Source organism: Schistocerca americana, chromosome 11, assembly GCF_021461395.2.
Source record: "Schistocerca americana isolate TAMUIC-IGC-003095 chromosome 11, iqSchAmer2.1, whole genome shotgun sequence".
Classification (NCBI taxonomy): Eukaryota; Metazoa; Arthropoda; class Insecta; order Orthoptera; family Acrididae; genus Schistocerca; species Schistocerca americana.
In genome coordinates, this window is record NC_060129.1 from 40024513 (window position 1) to 40044957 (window position 20445).

Below are 20445 nucleotides of genomic sequence, written 5' to 3' on the forward strand. Positions count from 1 at the left end.
ACCGACCTACATAGGTAGGAACGATCACCACTATAAAATAAGGGAAATCAGAGCTCGTATGGAAAGATATAGGTGTTCATTCTTCCCGCGCGCTATACGAGGTTGGAATAATAGAGAATTGTGAAGGTGGTTCGATGAACCCTCTGCCAGGCACTTAAGTGTGAGTTGCAGAGTATCCATGTAGATGTAGATCCCTCTTTGAGAGCAGATTCTTCTGGTGTATGTTAAAGAGGAAAATTTATATCTTGTAGCTTTTTTTTTCACCTTCTATCATCTGCAGTGCTTCTCTCATGTCGGGAAAAATTCCTGTGACCAGATGTGACGTTAAAAATCCGTTACACTCATCTGCCTCTACGAATGTGTCATTTGACAGAGGAATATCGTGAGAATTGTGCCCCAGCAGTAACAGCCGTAATCGATATGTTACTTCTGTTGGAGAAAGGTTCAAACGCAAATGACCAATTGCTCTGGCCTGCGAGAAAAATTTTTCCAGTGCATCCTGGTTCAATCTTGCAGTTAAAATATATGTCATTTGTAGTAGCTGAAGGTCAGAAAACAGTCCAAATAATGACCGATCAGTTGTCATTATGCCTTTCTGGAATGGGAGCAAGTGATTTGTATTGCCTATGCGAATTTTTTCGGCGCACGTGTACAGTTCTCTAAATATTCTTTCTTGAACATCCTTATGTATCCCGTAACCACATGATAACGCGTTCTTGTTGTATATCCGAGCATTCAGAATGTCAAATGCGTCGTTTGTTAACTGAAAAAAATTTTTTGCTTCCTCTTCTTTAGGCATTAGGTACTCTATGGCTTTACCTGCGGTACTCGAAAAAAGTTGCATTGCCAAATAAACCGTTTGAAGCTCTCTCCCCTTAACACTGAGATGAAGCTGTGACAGTTTAGGACACAACTTCATTTCACTCCTGTCTAATGCGAGCAGGCTTTCTATAATCGATTTATTAACAATTTTCCCACTTGGAGGCTTTTGTCCGTCATCCAGAAAGTGGTTGCTCATTAATTTTAACAAATGTGGAACATCTGAAAACACCTAGTCGTTTCTTTTCATACTGCGGATTGGCAAAGCAGGAATTTGTTTCTATCACATTAAAATCTTTCCACACAGATCCATTTGTTGTTCCGAGGTCGCACACCACCGCAACATCATCTTGTACAGAGCAGGCAATATTGTTTAATCAATCAGCTGTTATTTGTGTGTCAAAATCATAGTGAATGGGTTGCTTCCATCCAGAAAACAAACCACGTACCATAACAAATAGCACGTTACTGTGTGGCTCTACAAGAAAATCTTCAACAGGATCATAAATAATACTGCTATCTACATTCATTTCGTCGAATGATAGCGCGCGCACACACACACACACACACACACACACACACACACACATATATATATACACGCGTTCGATTTTTTGTCAATACGGATGAGTGGACTTTCTTTAGTTGCAAAACATCTGTCAATACACCAGGAAAGCGTAACGTCCATCTCTTAACTGTTGACAGTCCTGGAAGTGGGAAACCGACCTTATTCCTTAAAAACGAATAACACGTCCTAGGCACAGCAGGAAGTGTAACCGCTTTACAAATATCTTCCCTTTGGCACTTTGCTCGTTTCTTCCCACTCAACAAGCAGTTTTTGAAAACAATTTGCCTAATATTTAAGTTACTTTCTCGTGCACTTGCGTCTTTTGACATTTTTTTTGATATTTTATTTTATCACACAAGCTTTCACTTTGAGTTTCAAGCACTTCTCACTATACCTGGGGTTTGTACACATAGCTGTCAGTCTGCGGTTCCTTTATTCTAATTCTTCTATACGTTTACAGAGATCGCTGCTGTGTTTACTATCAGTGTCACAGTCATCTGTCGCTGTTGACTGGTCTATTTTTCTTTTTTTCGGAGACACAGTAGCCAGGTGCTCAATTGATTTTTTCATTGTCTTTCTTGCCTGCAACCTGTCTGCCTTATTCGGAGAAACTATGTCAACAGCGCCCGAATTTCCACTAACACTCGGCGGTAGATTAAGAAGTTCTGCTCGCGAGTCACGGAGATAATCATCTGATGTGACATGTAATGAACAAAGAGTTGACGTAACAACATTGAAGCGATCTTTTCGGTGGCATTTCATTATCCAGACCTTCTGCACTCTAACGTTTTTTGGGACCGAATAATAAATTATATCCGTGCCTTATGTATTTTTGCTGTACGACAGATACACTGTTACACCACACCCAGGCATTTTGAAGCAAAACTTTTGCAAAACACCGCAACACCACAAACTAAAGCACAACGACTGAAACTTCCCCTTTGAAAATTAAGAATGACAGTGCTGGAAAAACTCTTACGTTATTTGATACAGAAACAGCTGTGTAAAACTCAACGTACTTAGATAGTTTGCTCTTTACTTATTCTGATCATCACTACACTGACATACAATATTTTAGCGCAGCGCAATCTGACTTTCAATAATCGCTACAAAAGAATCGCCTTGGCTAAGAATAACGATACCTTTCACGAATCACTTACCTCACAAAAATTTTTGTTGCTCGAACTACTGCAATACAGCGAGCGCCAATACTGCCAGCTAAATAAAAGATTCTAACTGCTGAAGGCACTAACTACTGATAGGCATAGTTCGCAAATGAAAGATTTTGATAGAGAACAAACAATGTACTGGGTGATCAAAAAGTCAGTATAAATTTGAAAACTTAATAAACCACGGAATAATGTAGATAGAGAAGTAAAAATTGACACACATGCTTGGAATGACATGGGGTTTTATTAGAACAAAAAAAAGTATTGCTAGACGCGTGAAAGACCTCTTGCGCGCGTCGTTTGGTGATGATCGTGTGCTCAGCCGCCACTTTCGTCATGCTTGGCCTCCCACGCCCCCAGACCTCAGTCCGTGCGATTATTGGCTTTGGGGTTACCTGAAGTCGCAAGTGTATCGTGATCGACAGACATCTCTAGGGATGCTGAAAGACAACATCCGACGCCAATGCCTCACCATAACTCCGGACATGCTTAACAGTGCTGTTCACAACATCATTCCTCGACTACAGCCATTGTTGAGGAATGATGGTGGACATATTGAGCATTTCCTCTAAAGAACATCATCTTTGCTTTGTCTTACCTTGTTATGGTAATTATTGCTATTCTGATCAGATGAAGCGCCATCTGTCGGACATTTTTTGAACGTTTGTATTTTTTTGGTTCTAGTAAAACCCCATGTCATTCCAAGCAAGTGTGTCAATTTGTACCTCTCTATCTACATTATTCTGTTATTTATTCAGTTTTCAAATTTATACTGACTTTTTGATCACCCGGTATTTACCTTAATAGTGTTCAAAAGTATATATACACTCCTGGAAATGGAAAAAAGAACACATTGACACCGGTGTGTCAGACCCACCATACTTGCTCCGGACACTGCGAGAGGGCTGTACAAGCAATGATCACACGCACGGCACAGCGGACACACCAGGAGCCGCGGTGTTGGTCGTCGAATGGCGTTAGCTGCGCAGCATTTGTGCACCGCCGCCGTCAGTGTCAGCCAGTTTGCCGTGGCATACGGAGCTCCATCGCAGTCTTTAACACTGGTAGCATGCCGCGACAGCGTGGACGTGAACCGTATGTGCAGTTGACGGACTTTGAGCGAGGACGTATAGTGGGCATGCGGGAGGCCGGGTGGACGTACCGCCGAATTGCTCAACACGTGGGGCGTGAGGTCTCCACAGTACATAGATGTTGTCGCCAGTGGTCGGCGGAAGGTGCACGTGCCCGTCGACCTGGGACCGGACCGCAGCGACGCACGGATGCACGCCAAGACCGTAGGATCCTACGCAGTGCCGTAGGGGACCGCACCGCCACTTCCCAGCAAATTAGGGACACTGTTGCTCCTGGGGTATCGGCGAGGACCATTCGCAACCGTCTCCATGAAGCTGGGCTACGGTCCCGCACACCGTTAGGCCGTCTTCCGCTCACGCCCCAACATCGTGCAGCCCGCCTCCAGTGGTGTCGCGACAGGCGTGAATGGAAGGACGAATGGAGACGTGTCGTCTTCAGCGATGAGAGTCGCTTCTGCCTTGGTGCCAATGATGGTCGTATGCGTGTTTGGCGCCGTGCAGGTGAGCGCCACAATCAGGACTGCATACGACCGAGGCACACAGGGCCAACACCCGGCATCATGGTGTGGGGAGCGATCTCCTACACTGGCCGTACACCACTGGTGATCGTCGAGGGGACACTGAATAGTGCACGGTACATCCAAACCGTCATCGAACCCATCGTTCTACCATTCCTAGACCGGCAAGGGAACTTGCTGTTCCAACAGGACAATGCACGTCCGCATGTATCCCGTGCCACCCAACGTGCTCTAGAAGGTGTAAGTCAACTACCCTGGCCAGCAAGATCTCCGGATCTGTCCCCCATTGAGCATGTTTGGGACTGGAAGAAGCTTCGTCTCACGCGGTCTGCACGTCCAGCACGAACGCTGGTCCAACTGAGGCGCCAGGTGGAAATGGCATGGCAAGCCGTTCCACAGGACTACATCCAGCATCTCTATGATCGTATCCATGGGAGAATAGCAGCCTGCATTGCTGCGAAAGGTGGATATACACTGTACTAGTGCCGACATTGTGCATGCTCTGTTGCCTGTGTCTATGTGCCTGTGGTTCTGTCAGTGTGATCATGTGATGTATCTGACCCCAGGAATGTGTCAATAAAGTTTCCCCTTCCTGGGACAATGAATTCACGGTGTTCTTATTTCAATTTCCATGAGTATATATATATATATATATATATATATATATATATATATATATATAATAAAAGGATGACAGCCAAAACCAGTTGCAGGATAAAATTTTTTATTAAAATTCTTGACCAAGGTTTCGGTACATATAAATATACCTTCATCAGAAGTGGTGGTGGTTTTTGGGGGAAGGAGACCAGACAGCGAGGTCATCGGTCTCATCGGATTAGAGAAGGACGGGGAAGGAAGTCGGCCGTGCCCTTTGAAAGGAACCATCCCGGCATTTGCCTCGAGCGATTTAGGGAAATCACGGAAAACCTAAATCAGGATGGCCGGACGCGGGATTGAACCGTCGTCCTCCCGAATGCGAGTCCAGTGTCTAACCACTGCGCCACCTCGCTCGGTCTCATCAGAAGTAAAACTTCCTGAACAGAGAGACACATTCATTAGAAAAGCCATATCAACGAAAGTGAGAAACAGAAGCTTAAGTAACGGTGAAATTACCAAAGTAATACAGGCACAAAAATCTTTAGTACTTACTAAAATTACATTAGGAGATAACAGGGCAAAAAAGTATGAGAGTAATAACTTTATTTCTATTCCATTTTTGGGGAACGTTTCATATAAGATAAGAAGACTTTTACAGAAACAATACGGTTATAGAGTTGCCTTTTCCGTAAATAATAGCTTGAAACGTAGAGTAATTCATAATATTGGAGCACGAGAAGAACTCAGCACTAAGTCCGGGGTATACAAAATTACTTGTAACGACTGTCCAAACTATTACATAGGGCAGACAGGTAGACCCATTAAAGTTAGGTATAAAGAACACATGTTAGGTAAAAATGGGGAAAACGTATATAATTCCACCTTTGCTGAACATCTGTGGCTCTTACGGCACACGCCATGTGAACTGGACGACGTGGAGCTGCTTCATGAAGCTAATAAAGGTTACAAACTAAACTTGCTCGAAGAATTAGAGATTTTCAAGCATCTGTCTCTAAAAGATGGATTTGTTCTTAATGAACAGGTGCAGCTTTTTTAGACAGTTTCAAATCCCTCATTGCCTTAATGTAATATAGTCTGGCTGACTAGTAGTTATTCTCTTGCTTGTTGATGCCGGTGAAATGCGCTTTTCCTGTCTTGTTGGGATTCTACGTATTTTGATGTTTGTTAGTTATGAATTTCAATGTGTATGGTTGGTTAAATGACTACTATGTTATATTCATAATGACAGATGGTTTCGTTTTATTATAACATTTTGGTTGTTTTCGCTAGTATGTATTTCACCGCCTACGTTACGCGAGATTCTCGCGCATTACACTAGTGCCCTCTCTCGTTAGATGTTCCAAGCCCAAGCTTTATCCGTCTGACACTAGGACACAGGTAAATTGGTTCTATATTTTCTATTTTACATAAATGTCTTTAATTGGCCTGATATGTTTTATTTATTAAGACAGAGTTTGAATTAACACAACCTTTAATAATTTTTGATGCGCTTATGTATGTATTCATGGATTTTAATATGCTCGAGTCTGGCACATACAAGTGCCCTCTCTCGGCGAAACCATCTGCCCTAGTGCTTTCACACTCGTGTCTCAATCGTTCACAGGCGAAGTAATGGTGTTAAACTGTTCGCATTGACCCTGTGCCCATTACACATGTTGTACAAATGGAGATGATGTCTTAATTATTGACGACGCCTTTGGCATAATTGTTTTATTATTCTTCATTGCATGATGTAATTTTAGTAAGTACTAAAGATTTTGTGCCCGTATTACTTTGGTAATTTCACCGTTACTTAAGCTTCTGTTTCTCACTTTCGTTGATATGGCTTTTCTAATGACTGTGTCTCTCTGTTCAGGAAGTTTTACTTCTGATGAAGGTATATTTATATGTACCGAAACCTTGGTCAAGAATTTTAATAAAATTTTTTATCCTGCAACTAGTTTTGGCTTTCATCCTTTTATTGTGAAGAATTTTAACAGTTGCTGCTGCAGCCATGCTTAAAATCTTGAAATATATATATATATATATATATATATATATAAAATCAGTTCATGACATCCAGACTTACAAATTTCCTTTTTCTGACGGACACACGTCCAGATCGTCCGCTTATAGTGACCTCTGGCCTCTCTCTCTCTCTCTCTCTCTCTCTCCCCCTCTCTCTCTCTCCACACACATCCACCACTGCTGGCGGCTCACCTCCAACAGCCCAACGCTACTCGCTGTTCACGTCCAGCAGTCCAACACTACACTAGCGAATAGACTTGGCCACTGTTTATCTATGTTTCGATACAGTGTATCGATACGTGGAACTGTTTCAGTGTTTCGGAACGGCTGTGGTTCACTGTTTCGAAACAGTGGTGTTTCATTTCGCCCCTGTCTCGGACAACCGGACAAGATTCGATCTCGAGCCAGACACAGAAACTGTATCGCTGTTTCAAAATAAGGCTGTTTCAGTCCACCTGTAGTTGGAAGGGACATAATTGTTTCGAAACAGTGACGTTTCATTCCGCTCTGTCTCGGACAAGATTCGGGCACGGTACAGATACTGAAACACATTTAACATCTCACTTCATGAAACACTTTGAAGTGTGTCGAAATCTTTTTGACACACAACAGCACGAAGCTTAAGGTTTCCGAAAACAAAGCTTCGTTTCTAATTGACTGCCCTATTCCGAAATGGTGTAATATTTGCTTTATAAACACCAACAAATAATACGATAACGCGCACTATTCTTATTCAAAATAATAAAAGTATGAAAAACATTCAGTTAAATTACACATCTCTTATAACATACATGTGCTGTAAGTATAGTCGAGCTTGATAAATATATGTAGGTGCCACTGATACACGGATCACAAGATCCATTGCTGTGGCGGAAAGAAAATCATGTGTTGTTTCCAACGCTGTTTGAAATAATGAAACGACGTCTTTGTGTTATGGCCACCTCTGTTCCATGTGAGCGCATATTTTCAAAGCAGGGGCAAACAATAACAGACACACGATCCCGTCTTTCAAGCAAAAAGTATCAAAAATGATATTTCTAAACTGCAACTTAGAACAGGTACAGTAAATCTACTCAGAAATGAAACAGTAAAATTTCTGATCATTTTGTTCTTCTCTGGTCAATGTGCACTGCTTTGTATTTGACTGTATTTTGCTTAGTCTACTAAATCTTAAATGTAGCTACCAAATGGTTCAAATGGCACTGAGCACTATGGGACTTAACATCTGAGGTCATCAGTCCCCTAGAACTTAGAACTACTTAAACCTAACTAACCTAAGGACATCACACACATCCATGCCCGAGGCAGGATTCGAATGTAGCTACCTTGCAAGAATATTTTTCTCAGATTTGTTGCACGCAGAAGACACTTACGTTTTTGCTCACCATTCAGTGAGTTTAATTTTTTTGAGTTTGTTTATTTATTTGTGCGTTCGAGAATAATTATCTCATTTATGTAAGTATATGTTTGTGTGTTGTAGATGCGCTATGTTTGGTTATTACACAATATAGGCATCTTGTGTATTGATCATAGATAATTCTTAGTAAAATCAACAACAGAACTTTCATACTTTTGTTTTTAATTTTCAGATACTGTTATAAAAATTGCATTTCGACAGCAACGTAACTTTATCTCTGATTTCCAGGGGAAGTTTGTAATAAAATTATAATATATCTGCCTGTTGTGAGTACTTGAGGGAACTCCATATACCTGTACATCAAACAAACTTCCTTAACAAGAATTGTAAGTGGTGTAAATCTGCTATGATATAGGTATCACAAAGGCATTACACCGTATGAATTGTTTTAAATTTTAGTCTGGATGTTATACTTCAAGGAAACATACCGAAACAAATGGATAATTTAACCGTGAGTAAGAAAAGTGTGAGTGGCACACTCATAAATGTTAATTCAGTGCCTCGCTTCCCAGAATGTTATCTCAATAAATTATATCCCATGATATGCCTTTTCAAGAGCACATACAGATCACCACTCATAAAACCTATCAAAATTGGGCACTCGAATACAGGGAGACGAGTTTGGCAACACCTGTTATGTCAAACATACAAACTCCGACCTCAGCCAACTGGAAAATATGAAAGTCACAGGACTCGAAAGCAGCGCATCTGCTGCAGGAAATACGAATCTGCCAAAACACCCAAGTGAAAGTTTCATACTTTCTGCGATATTATTGGCGCTATCGCACCTCATTTGTGTCTTTATGGCAATATTTATACAGAGGACACTCAATATGATATAATGTGTAGGCCTATACAATTAGGAAACACAAACTGTTTCACTGTTTCGAAAGATTGTATTGTATTGTCTCATTTGTTTCGAAACAGTTATGCGTTTCAGTTTGCCCATGTCTACTAGTGAATAATCCAACAATGAGTCCAGCCAGCCACAGATTGCACACAGTGCAGTCAGCAATTCTTATACAGAGCACTACGTGGCGTTACCAACATAAAAACCTAAACAGCCTACTTACACAACACTACGAAAAGAAGCTCTTTTGGCGCCTCGACACAACGTGCTTCTATGCTGACGTCATGCGCAAAAGGACGAAATATTCGCCGATATGCGCAGGCCATTTGCGCCCCCCCCCCCCCCTCCCCACTGGGTCAGACTGTTCCATGTAGGACGTGATCAAGTGCACGATGAAGAACTAAGTGGACGCCCGTCTGTGATTTCTGATGAATTGGTTCGCACAACTGAAGAGAGGATTAAGCACAACCGTAAGTTAACACTTAGTGCCCTTGCTATGGAAATTCCGCAAATCTCACGATCACTAATTCGTGAAACTGTTACTGAAAAACTAAAATTTCGAAATCTGTGCTCACGTTGGGCACCCAAAATTCTTACTGAACAACACAAAAAACAACGGATGAGCAATGCACTTCAGTTCTTGACACGCTACAATGAAGAAGGCGATGGTTTTCTTTCTCGGATAGTCACGGGGGATGAAACTTGGGTCTCGTACGGCAATCAATGGAATGGAGGCACACTTCATCCCCAGCGAAGGTTAAGCCTAACCAAATCTTGACACCTCAAAAAGTCATGTGCACCGTTTTTTGCGACAGAAAAGGCATTTTTCTGTTTGATTTCTTACCACCAGGCAAAAAAATCACTGCACATGTTTACTACGAGACCATTAAGAAATTGCGCCGCGCAATACAGAACAAGCGCCGAGGATTGCTGTCAAAGGTGTTCTTTTTTTTCCACGATAATGCCCGACCTCACACGGTGAATGTGACCAAACAACTCTTACGGGATATGAAACTTCCTGGCAGATTAAAACTGTGTGCCCGACCGAGATTCGAACTCGGGACCTTTGCCTTTCGCGGGCAAGTGCTCTACCAACTGAGCTACCGAAGCACGACTCACGCCCGGTACTCACAGCTTTACTTCCGCCAGCACACAGTTTTAATCTGCCAGGAAGTTTCATATCAGCGCACACTCCGCTGCAGAGTGAAAATCTCATTCTGGAAACATCCCCCAGGCTGTGGCTAAGCCATGTCTCCGCAATATCCTTTCTTTCAGGAGTGCTAGTTCTGCAAGTTTCGCAGGAGAGCTTCTGTAAAGTTTGGAAGGTAGGAGACGAGGTACTGGCGGAAGTAAAGCTGTGAGTACCGGGCGTGAGTCGTGCTTCGGTAGCTCAGTTTGTAGAGCACTTGCCCGCGAAAGGCAAAGGTCCCGAGTTCGAATCTCGGTCGGGCACACAGTTTTAATCTACCAGGAAGTTTCATATCAGCGCACACTCCGCTGCAGAGTGAAAATCTCATTTTGGAAACTCTTACGGGCGTTCCACTGGGACGCGTTTGATTATCCCCCGTACAGCCTGGGCCTCGCTCCTAGCGACTTTCATCTCTTCTTACACCTAAAATCTGCCCTTGGTGGTCAATGTGGTGTCACCGCCAGACACCACACTTGCTAGGTGGTAGCCCTTAAATCGGCCGCGGTCCGCTAGTATATGTCGGACCCGCGTGTCGCCATTATGAGTGATTGCAGACCGAGCGCCGCCACACGGCAGGTCTAGAGAGACTTCCTAGCACTCGCCCCAGTTGTACAGCCGACTTTGCTAGCGATGGTTCACTGACAAATTACGCTCTCATTTGCGGAGACGACAGTTTAGCATAGCCTTCAGCTACGTCATTTGCTACGACCTTCCAAGGCGCCATATTCTGTTACTATAATTAGTATCTTCAAGAATGTATTCTGAACAGATAATATTGTGAATCATGTACCGTCAAGAGCGACGTTCATCATTAATGGATTAAAGTTGAAACTAATTACGTCCGCTTTCTGAATTCTAATTCCTTGTCATGTTCCAGACCTCACGTCACTATAGTCCTTCCCTCCTCACGCCAGCCTGCGTGAGCTAAAACGCGTGCATTTCGGTCTCCACTCGTAAGACGGTGTTGGCTCTTCTGCCAACACAACAGTCAACACTTAAACGATGATGACGAGCTGAAAGAACATGTTACCACATGCTTGAATACACAGGCGGCAACCTTCTATGAAGGAGGCATACAAAAAGTTGTGCCACGCTATGACAAATACCTACAAAATTTCAGAAGCTATGTAGAAAAGTAGTTTAAAAGTTGTAGATTTTTGTACAATAAATATTTTTTCTGTATCTGTACACGTTTCTTTTATATAACGAAACGGAACTGACTTTGTGTACATACCTCGTATTTAGCAGTGGGGATCAGTCTCAATAGATGGGACTAAAACATGGAACGTTAAGAGCAAAAATGAGTTTTACGAGGGGTGTTCAGTAAGTAATGCAATGCTCTTATTTCTGAAACCAGGTTGGTTTCATTCAAGATTCCAAAACACCGCATTATTCCCCACTATTTGGGGTACTAAACCCTATTTTTCAACATAATTGATTGCGTAGATTACAACTGAAGAAACTGCAAAAAGGTGGGAATTTAAGGAGATGGATAAACTGAAAGAACCAGAGGTTGTACAGAGTTTCAGGGAGAGCATAAGGAAACAATTGACAGGAATGGGGGAAAGAAATACAGTGGAAGAAGAACGGGTAGCTTTGAGGAATGAAATAGTGAAGGCAGCAGAGGATCAAGTAGGTAAAAAGAAGACGGCTAGTAGAAATCCTTGGGTAAGAGAAGAGATACTGAATTTAACTGATGAAAGGAGAAAGTACAAAAATGAAGTAAGTGAAGCACGCAAAAATGAATACAAACGTCACAAAAATGAGATCGACATGAAGTGCAAAATGGCTAAGCAGGGATGGCTAGAGGACAAATGTAAGTATGTAGAGGCTTATCTCACGAGGGGTAAGGTAGATACTGCCTACAGGAAAATTAAAGAGTCCTTTGGAGAAAAGAGAACCACTTGCATCCATCACATCAAGAGCTCAGATGGAAACCCAGTTCTAAGCAAAGAAGGGAAAGCAGAACGGTGGAAGGAGTATATAGAGGGTCTATACAGGGGCGATGTTCTTGAGGACAATATTATGGAAATGGAAGAGGAGGTAGATGAAGATGAAATGGGAGATGTGTTACCGCGTGAAGAGTTTGACAGAGCACTGAAAGACCTAAGTCGAGACAAGGCCCCAGGAGTAGACAACATTCCATTAGAACTACTGACAGCCTTGGGAGAGCCAGTCCTGACAAAACTCTACCATCTGGTGAGCAAGATGTATGAGACAGGCGAAATTCCCTCAGACTTCAAGAAGAATATAATAAATCCAATCCCAAAGAAAGCAGGAGTTGACAGATGTGAAAATTACCGAACTATCGGTTTAATAAGTCACAGCTGCAAAATACTAACACGAATTCTTTACAGACGAGTGGAAAAACTGGTAGACGCCGACCTCGGGGAATATCAGTTTGGATTCCGTAGAAATGTTGGAACAGGTGAGGCAATACTGACCCTACGACTTATCTTAGAAGAAAGATTAAGGAAAGGCAAACCTACGTTTCTAGCAGTTGTAGACTTAGAGAAAGCGTTTGACAATGTTGACTGGAACACTTTCTTTCAAATTCTGAAGGTGGCAGGGGTAAAATACAGGGAGCGAAACGCTATTTACAATTTGTACAGAAACCAGATGGCAGTTATAAGAGTCAAGGGGCATGAAAGGGAAGCAGTGGTTGGGAAGGGAGTGAGACAGGGTTGTAGCCTCTCCCCAACGTTATTCAATCTGTATATTGAGCAAGCAGTAAAGGAAACAAAAGAAAAGTTCGGAGTAGGTATTAAAATGCATGGAGAAGAAATAAAAACTTTGAGGTTCACCGATGACATTGTAATTCTGTCCGAGACAGCAAAGGATTTGGAAGAGCAGTTAAATGGAATGGACAGTGTCTTGAAAGGAGGGTATAAGATGAACATGAACAAAAGCGAAACGGGGATAATGGAATGTAGCCGAATTAAGTCGAGTGATGCTGAGGGAATTAGATTAGGAAATGAGACACTTAAAGTAGTAAAGGAGTTTTGCTATTTGGCGATCAAAATAACTGATGATGGTCGAAGTAGAGATGATGTAAAATGTAGACTGGCAATGGCAAGGAAAGCGTTTCTGAAGAAGAGAAATTTGTTAACATCGAGTGTAGATTTAAGTGTCAGAAAGTCGTTTCTGAAAGTATTTGTATGGAGTGTAGCCATGCATGGAAGTGAAACGTGGACTATAAATACACTCCTGGAAATTGAAATAAGAACACCGTGAATTCATTGTCCCAGGAAGGGGAAACTTTATTGACACATTCTTGGGGTCAGATACATCACATGATCACACTGACAGAACCACAGGCACATAGACACAGGCAACAGAGCATGCACAATGTCGGCACTAGTACAGTGTATATCCACCTCTCGCAGCAATGCAGGCTGCTATTCTCCCATGGAGACGATCGTAGAGATGCTGGATGTAGTCCTGTGGAACGGCTTGCCATGCCATTTCCACCTGGCGCCTCAGTTGGACCAGCGTTCGTGCTGGACGTGCAGACCGCGTGAGACGACGCTTCTTCCAGTCCCAAACATGCTCAATGGGGGACAGATCCGGAGATCTTGCTGGCCAGGGTAGTTGACTTACACCTTCTAGAGCACGTTGGGTGGCACGGGATACATGCGGACGTGCATTGTCCTGTTGGAACAGCAAGTTCCCTTGCCGGTCTAGGAATGGTAGAACGATGGGTTCGATGACGGTTTGGATGTACCGTGCACTATTCAGTGTCCCCTCGACGATCACCAGTGGTGTACGGCCAGTGTAGGAGATCGCTCCCCACACCATGATGCCGGGTGTTGGCCCTGTGTGCCTCGGTCGTATGCAGTCCTGATTGTGGCGCTCACCTGCGCGGCGCCAAACACGCATACGACCATCATTGGCACCAAGGCAGAAGCGACTCTCATCGCTGAAGACGACACGTCTCCATTCGTCCCTCCATTCACGCCTGTCGCGACACCACTGGAGGCGGGCTGCACGATGTTGGGGCGTGAGCGGAAGACGGCCTAACGGTGTGCGGGACCGTAGCCCAGCTTCATGGAGACGGTTGCGAATGGTCCTCGCCGATACCCCAGGAGCAACAGTGTCCCTAATTTGCTGGGAAGTGGCGGTGCGGTCCCCTACGGCACTGCGTAGGATCCTACGGTCTTGGCGTGCATCCGTGCGTCGCTGCGGTCCGGTCCCAGGTCGACGGGCACGTGCACCTTCCGGCGACCACTGGCGACAACATCGATGTACTGTAGAGACCTCACGCCCCACGTGTTGAGCAATTCGGCGGTACGTCCACCCGGCCTCCCGCATGCCCACTATACGCCCTCGCTCAAAGTCCGTCAACTGCACATACGGTTCACGTCCACGCTGTCGCGGCATGCTACCAGTGTTAAAGACTGCGATGGAGCTCCGTATGCCACGGCAAACTGGCTGACACTGACGGCGGCGGTGCACAAATGCTGCGCAGCTAGCGCCATTCGACGGCCAACACCGCGGTTCCTGGTGTGTCCGCTGTGCCGTGCGTGTGATCATTGCTTGTACAGCCCTCTCGCAGTGTCCGGAGCAAGTATGGTGGGTCTGACACACCGGTGTCAATGTGTTCTTTTTTCCATTTCCAGGAGTGTAGTTTAGACAAGAAGAGAAAGGAAGCTTTCGAAATGTGGTGCTACAGAAGAATGCTGAACATTAGATGGGTAGATCACATAACTAATGATGAGGTATTGAATAGAATTGGGGAGAAGAGAAGTTTGTGACACAACTTGACTAGAAGAAGGGATCGGTTGGTAGGACATGTTCTGAGGCATCAAGGGATCACCAGTTTAGTACTGGAGGGCAGCGTGGAGGGTAAAAATCGTAGAGGGAGACCAAGAGATGAATACACTAAGCAGATTGAGAAGGATGTATGTTGCAGTAGGTACTGGGAGATGAAGAAGCTTGTACAGGATAGGGTAGCATGGAGAGTTGCATCAAACCAGTCTCAGGACTGAGGACCACAACAGCAACAATAAAAATTTGGTTGCACCTACGGGAACCGTGTATCCACTGCTAGAAGGCCGTTGCCTCCAGTACTAGCCACAGGGGGCCAAACATTCTGAAGATGGCTTTAACATAAGCCGAAAGGGGTAAATAAACAAATGCTATTCGGATATCGACTGTTGTTTGTAACCTGAACATTACGAATATTGAAATTTCCTGGCAGATTAAAACTGTGTGCCGGACAGAGACTCGAACTCTGGACCTTTGTCTTTCGCTGGCAAGTGCTCTACCATCTGAGATACCGAAGCACGACTCACGCCCCGTCCTCGCAGCTTTAATTCCCCAAGGAAGTGTTGCATGCCCTCTATTGTTCCTTATCTATATTAACGACGTAGGAGACAATCTCAGTAGCCGTCTTAGCTTGTTTGCAGATGATGCTGTCATTTATCGTCTTGTAAAGTCATCACATGACCAAACCGAATTGCAAAATGATTTAGATATCTCTATGGCGCGAAAAGTGGCAGTTGACCCTGAATAAATAAAATATGTGATGTTATTCACACGAGTACTAAAAGAAATCAGCTAAATTTCGATTACGCTATAACTCACACAAATCTGAAGGCTGTAAATTAAACTAAATACTTGGCGATTACAATTACATATACCATAAATAGGAACGATCACATAGATAATGATGTGGGTAGAGCTAAACGAAGACTGCGTGCGATTCATCGGCAGAATACTTAGAAGCTGAAACAGTACTACTAAAGAGACTGCTTACACCACGCTTTTCCGCCCTATTCCGGAGTATTGCTGTGATGTGTGAGATCCGCATCAGGTAGGACTGACGGATGACATCGAAAAGGTACAAAGAAGGGCAGCTCGTTTTGTATTATCGCGAAAGATTGGACACAGTGCCACGGACATGATACGTCAATTGGAGTGGCAATCATTAAAACAAAGGCATTTTTAATGTTAAAAAATATATCGGCTCAACCACTTGTTTATAGTGTAAAACACTAAGATTTACTCGTTTCGGAAGTCAAGCTTCCATCATCAGAATAATAAAAAGTAAAAGAACCTGTTAAAACTCGCTAAAATGGAACATGCACCAGGCACAATAAAATTGATAATAAAATTAAAACATCGTGGCCACTACCCTTGTTGCAGCCGTGTAATCAGCTAACTGGTGATACAAATAACTTTTTCAAACATTTCACTGGTTTCTTTTAGTAACTACATTTTTAGCAATTGTTAGGATACCATCATGTCATGAGGTCCTTGGAACATGTATACGCTATCTGTTTGTATAGACATCTCTGTGACTCCCTTGTTTACTGGCGCGTGAGCTCACTCGCGTTTCAGTGTCGTGTTTGGCTACGTGGTGTGTGATTCAACAAAGACGCACGGGCGGTTTACGACGATAGAGGGGAGAGCCATGTGGTTAGATGTTGAACACCATAGGCGACACCATTTTAGAGTTTTTATATTTTGACGACTATGTGGAGATGCACCTTGGAAGACACGGCTGCAACAAGGAAAGTAGCCACGATGTTTTAATTTTATCATCAATTTTATTGTGCCTGGTGCATGTTCCATTTTAGCGAGTTTTAACAGGTTCTTTTACTTTTTATTATTCTGATGATGGAATCTTGACTTCAGAAACACGTCAATCTTAGTGTTTTACACTACTGAATAGTAGAGTAATCACGTAGGTGTAGATTGCCGTTTTGTTTTCGGCTCAAAGTCATGATCCCAGGTTTCATCGCCTGTTGCACTGTGCGGCAAGAAAAATTTCCAAGATCAGCCCCGTAGCGCACAAGCAGTTCCGCACAGATGGTCCTTCTTCGCTGTTTACGGTTTTCTATTAGGTGGCGAGGAATTCAGCGGGCACTCGCCTTCGAGTACGCCAACTGGTGGACGAGTGTGTCAGCACTACAAATATAGACGTCTATTTGTGCAGCGAGGTGTCTGATTGTGATCCGCCGATCACCTCGAATGAGACTGTCCGCACGTTCCAACGGTGCAGAAGCCACTCGTGTGTGCTGTCAGCTGGCACGCTGCAGATCAGACGCTGCGCCCAACGGCTCATCGTGCTTTTGTTCACGACTCCGTAGAGCAGCGGTTCCCCCGCCTTTCTTAGATCATTACCCCTGAGTGCAATTAAACATTACCTAGTACCTGCGCCGCCTCTGCCTTCTGTTGACACCCTTACTCGCACGTAACCGGATTTTCGATTATTACTTACAGTATACTAAATTCCGGTTTTCTCGCCTCAGTGAGCCTTGTTTCTTAATAATTTGTATATTTCTGTTACCAGACACATTTATTTACTGCTGTGTCTGTCACAGACATAGTTCCAGTTAAGTAACACTATGGGCGCTTGCAAAGTGTCTACGGCAGGGGTTCGCAACCTGGAAATAATTACCCCACTGAGGAGTGAAACGAAATTTTCCGAGGGGTAAAAACCAAAATATTCGATTTTGTTTCAGTCAAGAAACTAAATTATTTTGAAAAGATCATTACTGCTATTACAATTCTATAAGACTCTAATACTGATTATATAAGTTATCAATAATTACATTTTCTCAATTAGTAGCATTAATGCGGTGAAGGTTACAGCGTCTTCAAATAGTCCATCAACTATACACATATATCACGCTTTGTTCCGTACGTCGCTGATGATAAAAATGAGACATATACGTAACAAATCCTAAGGATTTGTCCAAGTTGTAGACAGTACCTGCCGTAGTCCAGAAATTCCTTCTTTACTCGATTCGAAACAGATAAATGAAGTAACTGACAGTACGTCACAGCAGTAACTACTTAGGGTCTATTATAGTGCTGTACACAGTATTATTATTGCCCGCATCTCGTGGTCGTGCGGTAGCGTTCTCGCTTCCCACGCCCGGGTTCCCGGGTTCGATTCCCGGCGGGGTCAGGGATTTTCTCTGCCTCGTGATGGCTGGGTGTTGTGTGCTGTCCTTAGGTTAGTTAGGTTTAAGTAGTTCTAAGTTCTAGGGGACTTATGACCACAGCAGTTGAGTCCCATAGTGCTCTTGACCATTTGACCAGCCAGTATTATTATTATTATTATTGTTGATATTCTATTAGTGGCTGTGGTCAGACACAAAGTATTTTATTTAATAAAATTAAAGCCAAATAGGAAAATACAGCTGTTTTGCTTAACATTTTACATTTCCAATTTACATTTTTTGCGTATTTATTTATAGATTTCACTCTTTTACAGCACAGTTCTGTGTCATATCGTTCACAGGCTTCGTTACACAGTTCACACACACATGTTGTGGTTGAGTCGTGATAAACTTTGTTTTTGCAAATAAGATGATAAAAGCCGTGAGTAGATATTCTAGTTACGACATGTCACACTTCCAAGTTCGGTGCTGTTCATGAGCGGTTCGTTATTGGTTCGGTGCCATAGAACTCTGACCATACTTTTTCTCGTTAATGCTCCATGACCTTCACTTGGTTTCTATAAGCCTTGGTGTGTGGCATCATACATCGAAATTTGATGTCTTCAATTAGGAATGTCTCTCTCGCTAGCACGTACGTCTACATCAACATGGATACTCTGCAAATCACATTCAAGTGCTTGGCAGAGGGTTTATCGAACCACCTTCACATTTCTCTATTACTGCAATCTTGTCTAGCGCGCGGAAAGAATGAACACCTATATTTTTCCGTACGAGCTCTGATTTCCCTTATTTTGTCGTGGTGATCGTTCCTCCCTATGTAGGTCGGTGTCTGTTTTGACTTCGTCTTCGTCTCGAAGACGCTGACCGCCCAGGTGTTCCTTCAAGTGCAGGAACAGATGGTAGTCACTGGGCGCAAGATTGGGGCTGTACGGAGGATAATCTAGTTTCCCATCGAAAAGATGTGATGAGATCTTTGGTCTGATTCGCCACAAGCGGACGGGCATTATCTTGCAGCAAAACGATGCCCTTGCTCAACTTGCCACGTCGGTTGCTCTGAATTGAACGGAGCAGATTGTGCAGTGTCTTACAGTAAGATGCTGCATTGATTGTCTCATTACGAGGCAAACATTCCACAAGGAATACTCCTTTCCTGTCCCAAAGAACTGTGCACGTGATTTTCTGGGCAGAAATTGTTTGCTTAAACTTCACTTTTCTGCCGGCCGGAGTGGCCTTGCGGTTCTAGGCGCTGCAGTATGGAACCGAGCGACCGCTACGATAGCAGGTTCGAATCCTGCCTCGCGCATGGATGTGTGTGATGTCATTAGGTTAGTTAGGTTTAATTAGTTCTAAGTTCTCAGAAGTTAAGTCGCATAGTGCTCAGAGTCATTTGAACCATTTTTTTCACTTTTCTGGCTGAATGTGACCTCCGTACAGCCCCGATCTTGCGCCCAGTGACTACCATCTGTTCCTGCACTTGAAGAAACACCTGGGCGGTCAGCGTCTTCAAGACGACGACGACGAAGTCAAAACAGTGGTGGTGCAGTGGTTAACAAGTCAGGCAGCAGACTTCTATGAGGAGGGTACTCAAAAACTGGTACAATGTAATGACAAACGCCTCAATATTGACGGAAATTATGTAGAAATGTAGGTCAAGGTACAGGCTTTCATGTAAAAATAAAATTATTGAGATATCTTAGCACGTCTTTTTTTAATTTCAGAACGGCACTTGCTTCAAAAACGCTCCTCTTATACAAGTGAAACCCATTCGCAGTAGCAAATACGAACAACCAGCAGCTGTGTAAGGGAATGACGACAATGAAAATGTGTGCCTGACCGCGACTCGAACCCGGATTTTCGGCTTTACGAGAGCGGTCGCCCTTAACCTCACAGCCCGCACTCGTACACACGCAACGTTAAGCCCACGTAGGGGTGGAGATTGTAATTGAAAGTCGTTGCCAGGTCTCGGCTGATAAATACGATATTGCGGTGCCCGCCTTGTAAAGAGGAAAGATGCAAGGGGGACCATCCCATTCTTCTTATTAACAGCCACCGCTACCTGCTCTCCGGTGACCCAGCCAGCCCCGCAGTGCCCTTGTGGTCAAGCATTAACAGTGCGCCATGTTTTATTGTCGTGTCCCCGCTTTAGTCAATCTCGTGTTGTCCTGTCCCTGCCATCTACTTTACCGGATATTTTAGCCGATGACGCTCGAGCAGCTGCTCGTGTTCTGCGTTTTATAACTTTTACTGGCTTGTCCAAAGACATGTAACTTTTTTACGTCTTTTATC

General features: G+C 43.6%; 1 protein-coding gene and 1 non-coding gene across 2 annotated transcripts in view; one reads left to right on the plus strand and one right to left on the minus strand.

Annotated features, from left to right (window-relative positions):
• The window catches only part of LOC124554188 (poly [ADP-ribose] polymerase tankyrase-1-like), a 61338-nt gene that overhangs the window by 20689 nt on the left and 20204 nt on the right, over positions 1-20445 (plus strand). The window lies entirely within an intron of this gene.
• Trnas-cga lies at positions 10094-10168 on the minus strand. Its single transcript has one exon. It is a non-coding gene; the product is annotated as a tRNA-Ser (tRNA).